This window comes from Bombus pyrosoma, linkage group LG4 (assembly GCF_014825855.1).
Source record: "Bombus pyrosoma isolate SC7728 linkage group LG4, ASM1482585v1, whole genome shotgun sequence".
NCBI lineage: Eukaryota > Metazoa > Arthropoda > Insecta > Hymenoptera > Apidae > Bombus > Bombus pyrosoma.
Window position 1 is genome coordinate 5,813,873 of NC_057773.1, and position 20,985 is coordinate 5,834,857.

General features: G+C 33.8%; 1 protein-coding gene and 1 long non-coding RNA gene across 11 annotated transcripts in view; one reads left to right on the forward strand and one right to left on the reverse strand.

The window, feature by feature from the left end:
* The window catches only part of LOC122566710 (protein lap4), a 53,655-nt gene that overhangs the window by 31,547 nt on the left and 1,123 nt on the right, over positions 1 to 20,985 (reverse strand). The gene's annotated exons all lie outside the window — the stretch shown is intronic.
* Positions 1,055 to 8,058, forward strand: LOC122566724. Of its 2 annotated transcripts, XR_006316611.1 has the most exons (4): positions 1,055 to 1,327; positions 1,724 to 2,010; positions 2,098 to 2,319; positions 7,224 to 8,058. It is a non-coding gene; the product is annotated as an uncharacterized LOC122566724 (long non-coding RNA). The 2 variants fall into 2 exon arrangements; XR_006316610.1 differs by lacking the exon at positions 7,224 to 8,058 and having other exon boundaries at positions 1,057 to 1,327; positions 2,098 to 2,604.

The window sequence follows — 20,985 nt, forward strand, 5'->3', positions numbered from 1 at the left end:
ACGCTTTTTTTCGTGAGCAAACTTCACAATAACTGTTTAGAAGAATCTTTTGCGCTATAACTTTTCCCTCATGCGTACAAAGTTATACTCCGTTTATCATTGCATTTACGAGGAGTGGAAAGACAGGCAGGTATATAATCTTTGATAACGTAGTATATCTCGAATTTTTATGTGCAAGTACATCTATAACACACATTCTGAGATATCATTTTATTAAAATGTTCCCTTCCTATTCCTTTTTAAATACTTAATTCTATTATCATACGAAAATTTAAGCGATTCTACTGACTTTTTTAGTCTGTCTGAAATTATTAATTACCCGAATTAGGAAATGATCAGCAAATGCTTGGCATTCTGACTCAATCCTAATAGGATTACATGACGTTATGTAACTGAAATTTTTGAGTATTCGGGTTTTAACTTCGATTAGGAGAGAGTCAACAAGTGATTGAAGCCACGACTCGATTCTAATCGAGTTTAAAATGTTTGGTACGCAAAGAGGAATTCGACCTAAGAAATTCTTATAAGAGCCTTTACATTGTAGAAATCTTTATTCACCAGTAAAATTTTAAAGTAAAATATAGAATTGTTCGTACTTGATTCAAATAAAAAATAAATTCAAATAAAAAATAAATACAAATAAAAAAGATCCTCTAAGAATACTTTGCTACAGCCTTTGGGTTATTTTCAGCTTGATCATACTTTTCTACAGGAAGATTGGGAAATTAGAAAATTTTATAAAAGAGTTAGAGAATTTGTTAAATTTGAGAAAAATATGGAAAACTCGTTATTGATTGATGCTAACGGTTTCCTTAAAATAATAAATGTCCTTTTCTTGGTTGAAAACTAAAACGAGATGAAAAAATCGAGACTAGGAGACATTACATATGTATATACAAAATTTGAGAGCCGTAACAGGGTTATATAATAGAAAATTTTCTGCATACTTTCATCGATCGAAATATACCCGGTAAGGGAAATTACTGGAACTGGAATCTGTACGCGGATCGAAATCGATGATACCATATGTGAAATATAAACGTTCAAACATTCTTCGTGTGACTCATTTAACTGACTAGCGCTTTCCTCGTTTTTTCCTTTCCACGTGTGCGTAATCCTTTTACTGTTCTTGTCACACCGTTGATAAAGTGCCGCGCCATTATAGTACGTGCGTAGTTTCTTCAAGCAGTTCAACGCAATCTTCACGTAACTGATTTATGTAATAATTATATCGTTCGTAATGTCTGTAATAATTTCTGACAGATTAAACGTTCGCAATAGACAAAAAATAGGAATACATTTAAAAGGAAAAATAGGACATACATACGTAAGTCACAGGACACTTGCAAATTTTAAACATAAAATTTAATAAAACAGATCTATAATAAAATCAATCATTTTCTAATTATATCGTCAAAATAAATATTGGAATTTTAAAGCTGCAATATTTTTCGTGCTCAGATTTTAATACATATTTTTCACTGGTTATTCTATTTTATTTTCAACCAGTACGCTATTATTTTGATCTAAAATATTTATTAAAAGCAGATTTTGAATTATTTCTTTTTTATTCTTCAAATAGTTTTTTAGCGGACTCTATAAGCGTAAAACATTTAATTATTTCTCAAGCAACTTGAAAAGTTAGTAACGATGCTCATCAAACTAAGTAAAAAGAAAATAAAACTTCCTGTTTGAAACCAATCTTTGCTTCTCTTTAACACAGAAACGAGGCTGAAGTTTTGCAAATATAATAAAAACCGAAGTGAAGTCGATCTTGTTAACCAAACTTCGCTAGTGAAGCTAACAGACCAATAAACCAAGCCAATTAGATCGAAACTACTTTGTGGTCGAGCGAATAAAAAGTATCTTTCGTTTTCTTTCTACTTTCTCATGTTACATGCATTGGTTAACCATAAATTGGGCTACCGGACAGGTACAAACGAAATTAACTGCAATTTTATCTGAAAAATCTATAACTAGGTTTTATAAAATAGCATCTTCTTCGAACTGGTAAGCTCCATCGAACTTCGTTTTTATCAGCATTGGAAAGTGATTATCTCTTGAAATAGTATCACAAGACAAAATGATTCGATACAGGTGCATCGTACAAAACCGATGGAATATGAACTAATGCGAGGCCACGTATAGGGGAAGAACGCGTCCGGACAGACGAAAATTTATGATATTGATTATCATAGGAATGCAATTTATTACACAAATTGAATTCGATGTACAGCAGCGACAAGGGAAATGTCGGGATAGAACGGGATTTATACTGCACGCTGTTGTACAGGGTGTCATCGAATCGTAAACGAGAAAGTAAGTAGCAAATACGAAAAGTAACTATGTATTCTCTGGAAAGTTTGTTCTCTGAGTAGACGTAATAAGCTTATGACGAGCTATTTGGGTAAATGAGTTTCATATAATAAGCTTCTTCACGAAGTAAATTTCGAGTAAGCTTCAAACTAATAGATGTTATTATAAATTATATATACGAATATCAGAAAGCTCGAGATCACATGCTGCTTTGAATGTATAATTATAGTTATTGAATAAAATTGTATCTAAGAAAGCAGAGAGTAAGAAATTAGCCCAAGTAGAATAAAGAAAATTATAGGTATGTGTACAGATATAATCATTAGATTAAGTAAATTAACATTGTAAAAACACTGTGAATGAAGTCTTAATTATAGAATATAATTATAGACTAATTATAGAATATAAATTATAGAATATAAATTATAGAATAATTATGTAATATACACCCGGTATATTCTATAAATCCGTCCTTACGAAACGCGACACACTCTTGCACACAAAAAGGAAATAATTCGATCGGCGGTTCGCGAGCCGAACATTAATCTTGTAGCGTATTGCCGCCTCTCCTACCTCTTCCTCCGCTTTCATTATCTTTGATCCCTTTACCTTGAATTTTACTTGAAAAATTGCCGTCGCTTAGCACGAAGGAAAAACGATGAAAAGAGAAACAGACCTCCATTGATCGATAACGGCACGAAAAGAGCCAGAAAACAGAAAATGGTAATTATGGAGACTTCGAAGGGTCGAATAGAAGATGGTATATGTAGAGGGTACGGCTAAAACTATTTTACATGCTAAGAGCAGCTAGTTCTCTATGGGAAAATATTGAAATAAACTAAAAGCATGGATAACTTTTTCATTTAAAGCTTAAGTTTCGAGAAAATTAATTTCGAAAATTCGCTGTGTATACACATATGTATGCACTTTCATAGTTAAATACGTTATGTTACAGAAGTGCGCAGATGTGTACACAATGAATTTTCAAACTCAAGTTAACTCAATTCGAAAACCAAACTTCAGATAAAAGAATTTTTTCCTCCACTCTTGAGCTACTTTTGCATACAAAATTTTCTCTTATTTGTTTTTATAATATGGTCTTTCGACCATATCCCATAGAAAATACAACAACGAAAACGATGCGTATTGAACAAAAAATCCTAAATAGACGTGGAATTTTCAAACAACATGTTCATACGTAATTAAAGCCACAAACTACACGGTATTAATTAGCAGAGTGAAGTAATTATTGCAAAATTCCCAAAACGATTAAATGACGGGGATAGAGTTTAGCGAGTGGGACGAGGATGTCATTATTATTCCCATCCAATTTGTTTCCTGATAATAAACTACAGAGGTTGACCTTTCGAAATTGTACGAATAACTTTTATTAACCATTGCTTTTTATCCCACATATCAACATTGATTACTTAAAGTTGTAAACCATGTTCCAGTCCTAAATACGTTTTTCGTTTCTTGATAAAGACTCTGAACAAATACATACTACGTTAACTATATATAACTATATATGAATAATAACTTATTATCACGTAAATTACAGAAAGAAAAACTAATTTTCTCAAGAGAAAATACTCTACACAAGCGTAATAACAGGGTATGTACATGTATACAAAGTGTTTACACTATTAGTTCGCAGTGTTTCTTTCATAAGTGTTAGGTTTGTGAGAAAATTAGAAAAGATCAAAGTTTTATTATTTTCTACACGTGATACGATAACCTAAATAGATATTCTCTTAAACTTATGTTGAATTAAATTGATCGATATAATTGTTCTACATCGAAATTGGTATTGAAATTTGTTACATCATGTACCTCAAGATGAATTCGAGGCAAAGTATTATATTTTCCAATTGGAAAGAAGATTCAGTTACAACGTACATTTTTACTAATAATAGAATGATTACAGACTTCGTTAAACGCGCATAAATCTTCGTACGTTACAGTAATGCGATTTTTTCCAACTGCGCGACCATAAATCAAGAGAATTGAATTTTCCTCGACGCGTGTATAGTGAGACACAAAAGTATTCACATTCTAGCAGTTATTTAAATCGGAAATTAATATTAAAACCAGGTGCTATTTTTTACTAAACTAGATATACAAAACAAAAGCTTAATTACTACATCTTGCTAATTTAAAAAAGGACAGCACTGAATTTTCATTCATGACAGCCTTTAAGAGCAAATTTGCCTTCGAAAAACCTAATTGTAGCTCTTACCATGCAAAGTGGCAAGTTATTCGATGATTCAGACTGTTCGAACAACATTTTTTTATTAATTTGTCATAGCGTGTCTATGCGAGGGAATGTAGAATTACTCAACGTAGAGACCGTGACACTTGCTTACACATAGAACTCGCGTCACCGCCAGACGAATGTGTGTGTGTGTGTAAATACGTGTGGATTAACGTCGTGTTTCACGTGTGCCGTCCGTAAAATTATTTACTACAAGATCTCGTAATGTTGTCACAGCCTTAAGACGACGTCGTCCCGTTCGTACATCGTCGCGAAATCGTATGCCGATTATCCACGTCCTGTAGTACCGTCTAGCATCCCTCGGAAACTCTTTACATGTACTTGGAATTTCAAACGACCCAGCTTATTGCAAATTTCAACGGTATGTGGAGATTGTGCATTTACAGAGTCGCCAAGTGGAAACTATTAATGATTCATCGTTCAAGTTACGTGAATGAATTTCACGATCGTTTCATCCTTGATTTTTATTGCCGCTTGAATCGAAATAGACTTCGTGGAAGCTGGGTGATAAAAAGATTATGGCAAGGATAGATAGGCGCGTTATTTTAAAGCCCTTTCAACAGATGAAGGCGGGAAGAGAAACTTCTAGTGTGCACTGACCTTTCGCAAGGTGGCGATAAATTTCAATAAAAATCACACCCCCGCTATTAATACCAATTGAAAGGGAATAAAAATTCTATTCGGCACGTTACGAGAAGCCTTTCGTCCCTTACTGATCCGAAGCAACATTACACGAATGGAAAAGGAAACTTTCAGTGAAAAATTTATTTCCTTCCGAAAGAAATCTTCGTTACGCAAGACGCATTCGTGTAGCGTTGATTTCTTCTTAAGGCGTAAAAGATGTAATACATACGTGAAAAGTTTCTACGTTAGTATGTACCGGTTGAGGATGGCGTACGATATATGACGTTTTTCATAAAATTCTATCTAATAGATATAAAATAATTCGTAATGTTTTATCTTCGCATAATTTTTGCAAAAACTGCATTACCACTTTGCGTAAAATGGTACTTCGTATTGATTCTAGAAATAATTTCTTCTGAGAAAACTGAGAAAAAATATATTTGTTGAAATCGTGATAGAGAATGAAATTATAATTTAATTGATTATAGAATTGAACGAATGGTCCTGTTAGAAATTAAAAATTGTAATAACACAAATTCTAAAAAATGTTCATTTACATCAGAAAAATTCTTATTTCACTGTAATATACTTCGTAATGAAATCGTTCCAGAGAATCTCACGATGGGAGACCCAAGAATATATTAAGGGATGGTTCGTCCGTAACGAGAAAAAAAAAAAGGTCAGTTACTAGGAATTCCATTTTCCTACCGCGATAGATCCATAGTCACGATCAAATGCAACGCAACAACGAAGCTTATTTGATTCGACGATGAAATTCAACGCGATTTGTGCTTCTCTGACACTTTTTAAACGAGTTTGAATCGTCGCGTACACTGGGAAATTGGGATCTCTGTGACTGAAAATGGCGCAAAAGGAAGATAAAGGAGGTACAATGGGGGAACTGTTATTAGCACAATTATTTCGATGACTCGCTGGACACAGTATCGACTTTTCAGCTCATCAATGCCTCCGGCGGAATTCTTCCACGGATAGAACGCGACAGATATTTCTGTACACTTGTGAATGTACTTCTTTATTGCACGCTTCGATAATAATAGTCAACTAAAAGCAGTTTCATGCAACGAATTAGGTATCAACGATGGATAATACTTTATTAACATTTCTGGATTGTTCATCGTCAGCATGATGTTTTTCAAGTTTTTCTACCGCCATATGGTGATGCAAACAGAAGGTGTTTCCAAATGTAGCGTGAAATATCTAACTTTCGTTACGCAGTGAAAGGCCAGAACATGTGTCATTCTTCATTTTCTTCGTACCCTCCCTTTTTACGTCTTTCTTTTCTCTTTTTACTTTTACTTTCCTCCTTAACTAAAAGAAATTGTAAAATCCATAAAAAGGGCAAATATCGTGGTTCACCAATTATTTCTGTCAGGGTTATACCATTTTAGTCTTCAAGGACAGCATTTTTTCTTTTTTGATGAAACCACATATTTTTCGTCACAACACATTATACGTGACGTCAAAATGAATTCAGCGATGTACAATAATATGACCTTGAAATCGAAGCTGAATTTCTTAAATCCATACTCCGTGTATTATTCTAATAAAAAATGAAATAAATAAAAATCATCCATTTAAAGAGATAAACGAATAGACGGCAAACTACTATAAATTTTTTGCTCAATTTTAATCTGTTGACTGAGAAGGACAAGTTAACTTATCAATCAAGACATAAGAATTTCTTTATTCGATGACTCCTATCTATTTATCATTTCATTTCTCTTAAAAATAGATTATATCGTATTTACATTCGTAGAAACTGATTTGTCTGTATTAACATTTGACCCCGTAATTACAGAGGTTTTCGATGAAAGGATAATGCAGTTAATAAATTAAAGACTTCGCTGAGGAGTATCTTCCGAAAAGCTAAAAAAAATTCAATGATCCGAATTTACACGAAATTCTCTTATTATCACTTTCAATCACGTTTCATTTTCAAATCTTCTCCACCTAGAATTAATCCCTATAATCTTCTCTTGTTTCAAAGAACGCGATCTCGCCCTGAGATCGTCAGGTCGAAGGTTAACCAGCAAAGTTGCCAGCAGTGGAAGGGTCACATATTAAATTTCGACAGCGATCGCATCATATAAATTGCTCGTGACAGGCTGTCACGACTCACTATACAGGAACCAACATATCTCAATTCCTCCTGGAGTAACGCTAATGGATACTCTCTTCATCGATACTAGAACATGCCATCATGTAATTTGAAGTAGATCAAAATCAGAAGAAATGTCACGACTTATTGATGACTACACAACTAATCATGCGTGCCTTATTAAAAATGGCCTTCGTTTATCAAGGATCAGTGACTAATTAGCAAAGGTCAGCATCAAGACGCTCCATGAAAGAAGCTTCCTTGTTAAAAAATATCAACTGATAAGCTCGACCTTTCGTAAAAAATGCTAATAATGCATATAAAGCGTGCACAGGATGTTTAAAAATGCGTGATTTTTGTGGTAAAAAATTAGAAATATTAGTTACGAGCTACGATGTTCTTCTGGTTCTTTGAGTCTCTAGTTTTTAAGACGCGTTGGTCAGCGACAGAAGACAATTAAATAGCCGAAGAAGTATTTACGAGACAATAAATCGCCACAAACAAAATCGTCAAAGCACTGATCTCAAACGAAATGAAAACCATTAAAACCTCCTTAGAAATAAAAAGTCACTCATGTTATAATCAAAATTCAGTGAACATTTAATAAGAGTTCTTCAAACTATTTTCGATTCACTGAAAATTACAAAAGAAACCATTCATATTTCAACAAAAACGCAACAAAAACTTCATCAAGATTTTGAAATATATCATCGATAGTATGAAACTTTTCATAAACACAGCTGACCCATTTATAATCAAATAAAATAAGAATAAAATTCCATCATTTCACACTTATTTTTCTATTACCTCCTCTCCCATCTTCCCAACCTCTGCAGCTAGGGATATCAATCTCATATATCCGAAAAATCCTCTTCAATGTCCAACTATCCTCCACAAATTCCACAACCTGGCGAGTTTCATCAGCCGCTTCCAGGGCCGGCAAACTTTTCGCCATTAAATTTCTTGCACGTTCAACGTTCTGTTCAAACCGGATTGCGTCCGAAAAGCCGCAATTATGAAACCCCTTCGACGTTGATCTATCTAGCGGTATTGTTAGAGAAGAGAGGCGATCGCGAAAAGAGGAAGAGCTCAAATTATTCCGCCCTGGCATGCGCAACATTTCAAATTGGCACGGTGTTTAGGCGTATCCTACGTAATTACCGTTCAACGTATACTTTCGCGTAAGATATTTGTCAGTGGGATTCACAAAGTTCTTCGATCTTGACATTTCGATGGCGTATATTCTCGATCGTATTTTCAACGCGTTCGAGAAACAAGGGGCGAGGATACATGAAATTGTGTAAGAAGAAAAGAGAAAGGATAGATTATTTACTTTTCGTGCAACTAGTGTAACTGTTATGCTATCGATGTATGCACGTGTCGAGTACAGCGCAATAATTTTCAGGAAAACAACACTATCTCTTTCTTTATGCGCGTTACGAACAGTTAAAAATATTTGGGTAAATATGTATGTATGTATGTATGTATGTATGCATATGTGTACATATATTAGTAGGCTAAACACAGGTTTAAGTATTCGGCTTTGAAATTTTGTTCAATGCGGTATTTGGAGTTAACGAAACATTTATTGATTAGGTCTTCGAATTCGACAAAATTTATATTGATCATGGTTTTTGAATTCGTTAAAAATATTAATCATTCTACTTAGGTTCCATTCCTTGAGTTCTATTCATAGAAATGTTAATCGATATAAATCTTTGCAGTCTATTTACGAGTGCTGTGTTTTAAATTGATCATTCTGGATTAAATATCACGTTTAGTTATACGATTCATTCATGCTAATAAAAACTGTCTCGTCTCCGCTTCTGGTTCCAGAATTATCTCAGTGAATCTTTAAAATAGAAATCTTCATGAACTCCATTCCTTTCCCCCCCATAAAACTCGTCCCCTTAAACGAATTCGAGTCTCAAACGCAAAACGCTTGAATAGAGCACGCGTTCCTTGCGTGTCGTATATTTTTACATCGTAATAACAACCATCATACCAACCTAAGGTAAACAGCAATTCATTCAATCTACCAAAAACCAGCTAACCTATTATGTAAAAAAAAAGCTTGAAAGTTCCATTTCTTTTCCCTTTGAAAATCATTTCCCTTTCGAATCTCCAATAGACCGCTAATTACACGATGAATCCTTATGCAAACGATTTTTAACGTTATCATACGTTTAATTGAAGGAGTCTGGGGACTATTTGTTAAGCTGTGCCAGTTTCAAGCCACTCGGTTACTTCCACGTTTGCCCGTCCATGGAGAAACAGAAGGAAAGAAAGAGAGAGAAAAGAAGCACGGATCCAGCAAGAATGCTAAGAGCATTCGAGGGTTCGTGACATTTCAATCCCTCGTTTTTTTTTCAAAGCTTCCAACGGAATCGTTCGTCCGCTCGTCTCTTCCGGGTGCTTAATTCCATGGTATAGACTGACTATAACGGCAACCCACGCGATTTTCGCGATTAAATAACGAATGAAGATCGGGTAACAGAATTGCTGGATCACGATTCTTCGTTTAAGACGATACACCCTACTGCCTGCGGAGAATACAGGTTCAAAAAATGAAGAATTATCATCGTCGTACATTCATAACATAATAAATTAATTTTGGGACATACAACAGATGGAAGAAGATTTCTGTTTCTAGATGGATTAAGAACATTTTGTTTTCATAACTTATACGAAATATATAGCACCATTAAACTAATATTACGTTGTGAATTGAAATATTCATAGAAGTGTAATGAATATATTGTGGATTTTTATGTATTTATGGGAAATTTGAAAATACAAAAATGCACAGAATACACATAATATTCAAAAATATATAAAATGTACGAAATATATGTACTCGTTGCGATATCTAATAGGTAAAACAATTTTCTATCTAATATCTACAAAAAAAAAATAATTTAAATAATAATGTCTGCATGTATGTAGCAGAGTCTTTCTTCTTTCTTCTATTTTAGTTCTTTTCGAAGAATCGATTACCAGATTAATTTATAAAAAAGAATGAAAGTAGACATTCTTCTCGGAACTTCTTAGATCTTATTTTTAGATCTTATTCAATCACACTAATACTTAAGATTCCTTTTATCCTTATTTTTATAGTCAAACTAAGCAATTAGTTTTGTAAACCAATTTTCTCCTCCGATATAAATTAATCAAATAATCACTCTTAATCATGTACCTACTTTGAACATCGAAAATTACTTTGATTAAGAAGAAAATCTCCTTTCTCCAGTGAAATCTTAATCGCTATTTCGCTACAGAGAAACCTTTGCAGCAGTTGATAGAAATCAGTCTCGAAGTTTGATCTAAAGCTATGGAAACATCCTGTGCATAATATAAACACGTTGAAACCAGTGAATTTTAGAAAAATAATTAACAAATTCTCCGGAGGAGGAAATACGAACCAGGGAAAATATTTTCTTTATTGGCGAAAACGTGCGAGATATATACGTGGCAATTAATAGTTTTATCTTTTTGTTCAATTCGTGGATGCGATGGTATGCGTTCATCAATGTCATCACGCGCGAAGGAAATTTATTGTTCATCCATGTTGTCACGTGGTGATCCGCACGTGCTATTACTTAGACAAACAGGAATTTTTAATTAACCTGCGCCATGTAAAATTATCAGACTCGCTCTCTCGCTCTGTTTGCCATTAAATTCGCGAAAAATTAATTCAATAATTAGACTACCCATGTTTATGTAAATTTATATTCTTATGAACAGAACGAAGAAAACGGAATAATAACGAATAATTATGCTTTAGGTACCTTTTATATCTTTTGCGAATTATGTGCATTCTGTGCATATTTGCACCCTTAAATTTCTCATAAACATTCGCTGTCTACCAATAATAATTCCTTAAAAATTTTCTACATATTTCCGCATAACTTTATTCGAATTAATTTTATTTGCAATTTCGTTGAAGTTATATTAAAGAAGCCTTCTTTTAGTTGGTTTTATATCGATAAACACACTGTCGATGCAACGCTCACAAACTACCTGCAGCATCAGCTAAGTGGCTCAAACCTGAAATTCCATTTCGTAGTAATTGCATCAACGAGGGGCAATCAATCCATTTAAATAGCGTTTTCAGACAAATTTACATACCGTCGTGTCCCATAATTTCATACTTTCGTAAACTGACGAGTTTTGCAACTTTGATGCAAGAAACATGTTTGAATGTCAACTATCAATAAGCGCTTAATCGTCTGTAATCTGGAAGTTTTATTTATTACTACAAGAACGTAATTATTAATATAACTACTATTATTATATTTTGAAAATTTTATTTATCTATTTACTACTGCACTTATTGTAATTATTAATATATCATTATAACCAGTAACGAACGATTTACTTATCGAATTTTTAATCAAGGTAAAATTAGAAATACTGCGATTAATGACACGCTACAATTTTTTTCTCTTACAAGTCAACAAAATTCGGATTATAGAGACATGTTATAGAACATGACGATAACTAGTGGAATTATTCGATAACTAAGGCTTTGTCTTAGACAGGCGCTTTTAATAAGCATATTGCGGTATATTGTCATCGTGAGTGTTATTAGAGCTGTCATAGTACCGGTACAATAAACTAACTGGAACCAGGAAATAACCGATGCCGTGATGAGTCGTCGCACGTCCATGATTCTCTCGTGGTTACGTTCCCTCGAGAGGATAGACGAAACAGGAAATAATTTTTCGAAGAATCCAGCGTGCTTCGTCACGAAAAAGCCAGTCTCTGGCCAGCCTTTTCACGTGGGAGTACTCCAATGAACTCGATAACCAGCGGTATTTACATGTGTATGAGATATAAAAGACTTTAAGGAAAATGATTATCATCTTACATCACTAATGGAAGACTAATACCACAGAAATTAGAACGGCTAACACCTTCAGTGTCTTCCTTTATGTTTATTCTTTTTAATTCTTCGAGAAGGAAGCAAGTTTCTTTATTTCTTTTAACATTACTTAAAATAGAGAGACTGGAATATTCTCAGTTTTATATAAATTTCATCCATCGTGACCCAATTTCCTTCTTTCTTTCTTTTTTCTTTTTATATCTTTTCCTTCTTATTGAACTACCCTTCTTGGTCCAATTAATTTTTATGGAGCGACGAAAATAACAAATAAGTTTAACGAGCTCTGTTTATAAAATAAATGTATGAAATAATATTCTCCAAACGAATCATCGACATTTATATATTCATATATGCGTAAGATCTTATCTTCTTTCAGTTTCAAAAAACGTATTATATAACCAAGAAGTAATTTCACTCCACAAAAACGATTTACCATTTTCGGATTTCGATGATCGATACATTATCCGTGAATTATCGACGAATATTCTGGTATTTCGTTATTTGTTGAAAAATATCACGGTTTTAGAAGAATGCTTATATTCGCCGGCACGATATTGAAATAAAATAAAGGGGGCCGAACGGCCAGGCTACAGCGAATTGTGTACAATCGATAGCTCTATACGTAGCTCAAAATAACTGGAGGATCAGCTACTCAAACAGCTTTATCGCTCATTCAGGTGTCCAATATTTCAGAAGCCCCAATACGCCGTGGAACTTGAACATTCTATAAAACAAGCACACGCGGTGTTTCTTTAAATTCCTCGCGTATTTCAACGAAGCACAAATACTTTAAAAAATAACTCGACAAATGAAAATCGTCAAGCTCCAGGTGGAATTTAAGACCGGAGGATTTTATCAGTCTAAAAGACAGCCGGATCTCATCATCCACCCCTATTCTTTCAGGTGCCATTCCGCCTCCTCTTTCCACGAAGAATGTGATCAACAAAATGGAACGCAAGAGAAGTAAATTTTAGAAGGGGAACTTTAAAATTCCAGTTCCTTTTAACACATTCACAGCCGGTGACGTAAAATTGCTTATAGTTATTTGTATATCACAGGGTATTTCTAAAATTAAGTTCACGGCTAGAGCTGTTAACACATCTTTTGCTTACAAATTTTGCTATTCAGAGATAAATGCCGGTAACATGATTTAAAATCGTCGTATTTTGTTTGGCAATCGACATATTATTTAATTGTTTTTATTCTTCAATCGTGTTTATTTCCCAGAATCTGTTTGAATTAATCAGAAACTATGTGCTCTTATGTACATACATAATATGTAGCAATATCTCTTAAAAGATTAAGAAAATTGGATATATAACGTTTTATACTTCCTCTGCCAAACACATCTAATAAACGTTATCAAAAAAATATTTACAGTAAAATATTAATTTCTAATATATTTTATATTATAGTTATATTATAGTGTATTGTACATAATAATTTGTATTATAACATAAATAGTAAAATAAAACTAATAAAAAAAATGATTGTGATGAAATTATTTTCTATTTCTATCAATATAATCTTGAGACAAGTTTTATTAAAAATTGTAGCTGAAATTCGAATATTCTAATTTAAAATAAACTACAATTTAGCTAAGGAAATATGATTTCTCTTTCAGCTCGATTGCCGTCATCTGTTCTTTCCCCGGTGTTAAAATCATACTAAATCAAGCCTCTTTTCTTCCCCAGGGAACAGGGCCGGTGTTCCTTGTGTTAATTCTCACACGGTGCAATCCTGGAAACGCCTAATCCCATAGAAGATCAACCCACTTAGTCCAACAGTACACGAAGCATCGTTCCCGAGGTAGAGAGTTCAAGTTCGTCATATTCGTGGAAATTAACGTGCCCTAATATCGAATTACTATATCTAAGACGCGACAACTTCGAACGTCCTATATTTGGTGAACGCTAGTTCCGGTCTCGTAGCGAATGCCATTGTGTGTCATTGACCGACGACATAGATCTTCCATGTGTGTGCGTCATAGCTGGCAATAAAATGACGTCCTTGAGAAGACAGGAGTAATATTCGTTCGATAAAAATCATGAGAAGAACGGGAAATTCACGAGAAATGAAGAGAACAACGAGATGTTCCTTGGTACAAGACTTGGTTCTTTCATTGTTCTTCATCCTCGTAAAACTAAAGAGGAAACATCGATCGATGATCGAATAAAAGTCGATAAATGGATTCTTCTCTGACGATGGAAAAATGTCATCTTGATTGACGAGTGGTCTCTCCACCACTTTAATAGTGATTTAATCCTTCGTTGGGCAAATAGAGGAAAGAAAATGTAAGAAGCCATGATGTTGGTTTTTCGAGAGCAATCGTGTTTACATTTTGCACTTGCACTTGCACTTGCACTTTGCATTTACACTTTTCATTTGCACGTTGCATTTGCGCTTTCCACTTGCACTTTGCACCAACGTTTCGTAGATATATGAAACTGCTTCAAGTCTGTCTCGAAGAAGTGGATTGTAATGTCTACGAAACGTTGGCGCAAAGTGCAAGTGCAAAATGAAGATGCAAAGTGCAAACACGATTACTCCCGAATATCTAATATCGTGGTATTTCACCATCGAAAAAGTTTGAAATGTAAATTAAATGAAATGAAAGTTAAAAATATAAGAAATTGGTTACGATCGATATGGTTAAAATTTTGAAAAATTAAAGTTTTAGGTTTGCAAATAGTCGCAGTTTCTACCCAATCTATTCTAATTTTAATTTGTCCAGTTTCCAAATTAAGTTGACAAGAAATTGTAAAAAATAATGATTAATATACTGTTGTATAGCTTAAAAAAACCTTGGTATTTTTTGGTTTTATTACGGTAAAGCCATAAAGTGACCCGATGGAAGCTTCTCAAGCGGCTAGAAACACTTTGAGAGTCTCCGAGCACTGTGAAGTTCAGGTTGTTGGCGTAGAAAAATTTTTCGAGTGGTTTCTTTAATGTTTCGAGTTTCAAAGTCGAAAGATGATGTCTAAGTTAAGAACTACTCAAAGATCCGTAATTTTAGAACAGATCAGTTTTCTTATTCCAGGAAACTATTCTTAGGTCAGTATATAATCTTTCTTATTCTTGTTCGAGGTAATTCTTCTTCATTTAATGTATGATCTTTCTTTCCCCGAGGATATTGTACTTACTTCAATATAGAATCTTTCTTATTCGAGGAAATTGCTCTTAGTTCGATACATAATCAATCAGAAGTGGAGATTGCATAAAGGCTACTGTTAAAGCAACTGTTTGATTGAGCTGATGGACAACGATGAAGAGATCTTATCGTTGAAATCGTGACCCGTTATCGATGTATCACGATGGTGGTCACTCGAAAACAATCGAGTGACACGAGCCAATGACCACATGTCCATCGAAATTTGGGTAATCGATTTCCCCTTATCTAGTTTGCGTTGCCTATCTTCTCTGTATTCAAAAGTAACTACATACATTCAATCCTCAGTGGTCGTACAATTGTATCTTTTAAATGATTACATTTGTACGATCATGAAATAGCAAATTATCGATAAATAATAATATAAGAATTCTAGGAATTTTAGCAGTTATTGCGAAGGAGAACAGTCGATGACCTACGGAAAGCCTTTTTATCTGGTTTGAAAATCACGTATGTATGCAATAATCTTTTTTAAGAAAGTCAATAAAAATTCGATAAAACTAAGAAAATCGATAAAAACTTGTAGGTGCAAATTTTTATCGATTTATCCTGTAAATTTCAAATTTTTTAATATAAGCCACTAGCAACGATCCAACAAGCAACATGTAAGAAAGAATGAGAAATTGATTTATGAATTTTATATAAAATGTACTCAGAATTGACTCTTTTGATCCATCCACGCTTACATTTATCACGATATAGCACAATTAGAATAGTATAAAGGATCTGCTATTGCGAAGTACGGAGAATTTCACAGTTGACCATACTGAATAAAAATTGGAACCGTTTCGATTTATTCTATGAATGAAGGCGAAAGGACAAGGTACAGGCGAGTGAGGAACGAAGTTGCATGTGATTTCGTTTTCGAAAATCGCTAGGTCGACGTGGTGTAAAACCGGCAGAACGTTTTACTTCGCTGGAACTCCAGCTCTCGACTTTCATTGCGAACAAAAGAATTCATTTTTCAGCATGTACAATGCCGCCGCTTATTATACACTTTGGTATTGTTCGAAATTCTTTTTTCTATTTTTTCTTCTTCTTTTCCTCCTTTTCATTTTTTCTTTTTTTTTTCATTTATTATTCGACCGTTTCGACTAAAAATGGAAGCTGTTAGCTCGATTTAGACCGTTAAACGTTCCCACCATTTCGCGCCAACTTATTATACGAAGCGATTAACGAACACAAACTAATGAAATAAGATATGTTGAATGTTCGAACTAATACTGAAGAGTACGTACATATTTGAAATATTTACAGATTACGTACTATCGTTTAGGTAACGGTGAATCGCTTAAGTGAAGATATTGGAAGAATGAGTCAGGTAACCAAGAAAATGAAGCCAATTTCAATTAAACTTTAAGCAATTATCTAGATAATTTTGTTGCTAAATTAAAGTTTTAATTAATTACATAAGCGATTTTAGTAATGAGGCTCGTTAGTGAAAGCTTTTGGAAGAAATCGTCCAACAATTCATTAACGCATTAGCAGAGTTATTTTATGTTAACGAAACAAATTATCCTATTAACCATTAAGCTATTCTACCAAAGGTTTTCATAGAAGATATGAATCTATCTTATGACATTCTCATATATATCAGTTATCTTATATTTTTATAAACCTTGTAAGGCAATGCTAATAATAAAGAATAATCTATAACATACCTCTATAAACAATTTTTTAAATATAAATAAAATATATGGACTATGGATTTTTTAAAGAAAAGTTTATATCAAGACGTTTATTTCTCACTTAGTATATCAAAAATAATATCAGCAAAAATAAAATCATGTTATTAGGCAGTAGAAGATGGAATCACGAATTACAAAACGGTAATGGCAGTCGAAGCCCGTTATTCCGGCATGATGAATGAAAAATTTCATTTTACGTGACGAATAAACAAGCATGCTTCCACAGGCATCGTGGTTCGAAGCTAATTACTCGGTCGGAGATGTGTCACGCGCGCATGTATGTACGAAAGAATGCAAAAGCGGCACGTCTATTGATAACGAGACCGACCGCGCATCAGGAAGTAGTAATTACGCGAGAGAATTTATCTATAGCGTGTATTTTCATTGTACCTTTAGCGATACAGTCAAGAAAACAACACGACGTCGTTTGATATTTAAACTCCTCTAAATAAGCCAAATTGATCAACTTTACTTTTTATACATTTATCAATTTCATTACTCGGGTACATAGCTAATATTTAAATAATATAAAAAGACAAATGAGCTACACAATGAGGAGTTTATTTACAGCAAGATGAGATACGTAATTGTAAATTGCAAGATAAATTTGAAAAAATTACGTTTGCAACATCAACACTTTTCTCTGTTTTTTTAGTGTATGAGAAGTTGATCAGAATTCTGAGTGGCTCATTTGTTGTCCACTATTCATTCACGTGGTATTTATGACACATTGTATACGTAATCATAATTAACATATTGTCAACTGGATAGCTTATATGCATTTGAATGGATGTTATTTAAAAGCTTCCTAGATAGGACGTGAAAAAATCTCATAATATCGTAAAACGAAATATAAGATACGAAAACAGATTAATGTTTCTTGTGAATAATATTGTAATGGAATTGATAATATATTAAATATATTATACTTATAGAATGTGATAAGCAGAGGTAGAGAAAATATAGTATAAAAAGATAAATGGCTTTAAGAATTCGATTCTTTTTTACTCGATTTGTAAAATGGGATCCTTTTTTCAACGGAAGTACTATTTCTTTTACGATACAATGCCACGTGACAACATGGCCAGCAAACTTGAGAACGTGGCCTACAAACATTCGAATGTTGCCTGCGAACGTGCGAACATTGACTGCGATCGTGGCCTGCGAACGTGGTCTACGAATGTAGGAACCTGTTCTACAAACCGTACGAATTTGATTTGCAAACGTGGCCTGCGAACGTGGCCTGCGAACGTGCGAACGTTGCCTGTGAACGTGCAAACGTGACCAGTGAATTTTGATTTTTGTCCCGAATCCTCATACAAATGCCGCACTGTGCGCCATTTCGAAAATTTAAAAATGACGCCACTACGTACTCAACACCTGTAAGATATGAACAAATAAATTATTGGAAATAGGTAAGATATACCTTTAAATATCTATATACAGACTAAAATTCCAGCTATAAAATATTTAAAATATCAAGAATTAAATATAAAACTTCAAATCAATATTATTCTAATATTCTTCTGCTACCTTCTTAAACTCGAGTCCTTAGGAACGCAAGGGAATAGCCGTGAAACGTTGACAAGAGCGTCGTTTCACATTCAAGAGAAAGATGTCCAGTGAACCGCAAACTAAGGTACGAATGTTACTGAGCATTTAGCGGCAGGAAACATTCCAGGGAGATAGTAATAGAAGAAGAAGGAACTGGTGAAAAAGAAGAGAAAAAGATAGTCTGATGGTAAAACGAGGCACCCCGACTGTATAACAGCAATTTTCAGCCTTTTTTTATCTTATGGTACACATAAACTACAGTAACTACAAGAAGTATTTGTATCCCACTGCACTTATCTATTATGATTTATATACTAGTTAATTAGATCCAACTAAAATAAATTGCATATCGTTCAAGAGTAAATACTTTCATATGATTAAAAAAATTTGATACTACCATAATGAAATGTAGAATTTAATAAGAGATCGCTTCATTGAAAAATGAGGATATGTACAAATATTTTTTGTAGCCGCTGTAATTATTAAAATTCTACGACACGCCTGAAAATATATTATATTTGGTTCAAGACGGAACACTGACACCGGGGTGCTAGTTTCTTTTTCCCTTTTCTTTATTTCTTTTTTTGCTGCTGTATTTTTTATTTGACAATCTAGGGGAAAAGAAATCAGTAACCAAATAACTAGGTATTACGTGCTTTTAAAAATTCTCGCGGCGCACCTGTGGACCTCTCGCGGCACACTGGATGAAAATCGCTGCTCTACACGGTTGCATTCCTTCTTTGGCCGTCACGTCGTGCTGCATGTGAAGTAACGAAGTTTCCGTGTGTAGTGTGTATATACGCGGGTGGCGAGGGACGAGCATAAGGTAAACATAAAAACGCCGAAGTGGAACGGTAAGTAAATCCAGCGAACAGCGAGAAAGGAAAGGCTTCCCTCTTGGGAAACAACTTCGAGGCGGGACTAAAAAACGCGTTTCAACGTGCCTTTCGAGCTACGAGCCGCTGCATCGTCGTTAGAAAGTAAACGAGGCGCCGTTTATTATAAGAATGTGTGTCTTCATCTTCCTGAATCGATCCTTGAATCGAAACGTTCGATCGATCGATAGTTAACCCTAAAATGACAGTGTGAGCGACCTCATGAAATTTTAAACATGTTACGGAAGTATAAACGAACTTTAGAATATTTAATTTTTGTTTACATTTCCCAATTTATGCATTTATAAATTTATAAAACAGTAGAAAGAAAGAATTCTTTTAGTATAATTTTATGTGAAGTTACTAGACAACTCATAGTATCTCTATTTATTTATTAGAAAAATAAAGCAGAAAATTATGTATATCAATGATTTTATTTTACTCAAACTTATAAAATTGACTAATATTTAGATTTATTAATTAAATCCCTCGAGAAAAATGCAATAATCGCCGTTCTCGATCAAATCAACGATCGACATATCGAAAGTATCATCGAGAAACATCTGATATCGACTATTGAATCGATATTCTTTATCGAAATCTTACTTTTTATGATATATATTTTAATTGTTAATGAATTGTATTAGAATAAAATACAAATTATAGTAACTTTGCACTATATATGGTTATAACCATAACGTTCAAAATTTATTTTTTTGTATCGCAGAAAGTAACAGTCAATCTGTTAAATCATCATAGTTGATGAATTCCTTACGCCACTCTAACCGGCAGTATAATGTAAAAAAAATACAATGATAGCGGTAACTTGCCCATAAAGTATTAGTACCAGCTACGATTGAATAAACCAAACAAAAGAATGCATTTTTAGTATTCCAAGCAGTGCAGTGTAATGTTTCAGAAAGGAAAGATGTGTTAACAATAAGATTTAATAAATTATATAAATTTTTATAGCGTCTATACAATTCTGTAATACTTATAGCTATTCGTAATTTTTTAATTTTCAAAGTTGGCAATAAAGATGCAATATCGGCGATAAATATATATACTTTTTAAATAAAATTTATAATCACAATTTCTTACTTCCTATTTATATGTAATAATAAAATTACATTAAGAAACTGAATTTTAGACACAAATCAGAAATGACTCACACATGGTCCCGTCCATAGTATGCCATTCGAGGGTTAATATTTGACACTGGGGCACTGTTTCACAGTTTATCCACCTCGAACATGAGGTTCCATTAATGGCCCGTCTCGTTTAACTCTACTTTTCTTTACTCGACGCCTTTGTACGCACGTTATTACACTCGACTTTCTCATTGACAATCGTGTCTGAACCATGTACACGTGCTTCGTTAGAAGCTGTACAATGTACAAGCAGTGCTTTGCTCACCGACCGTGTACGAAAAGAAAAATAACCGGAAAGACGAAGATAAAAACAGTCCAGAAAAATGTTT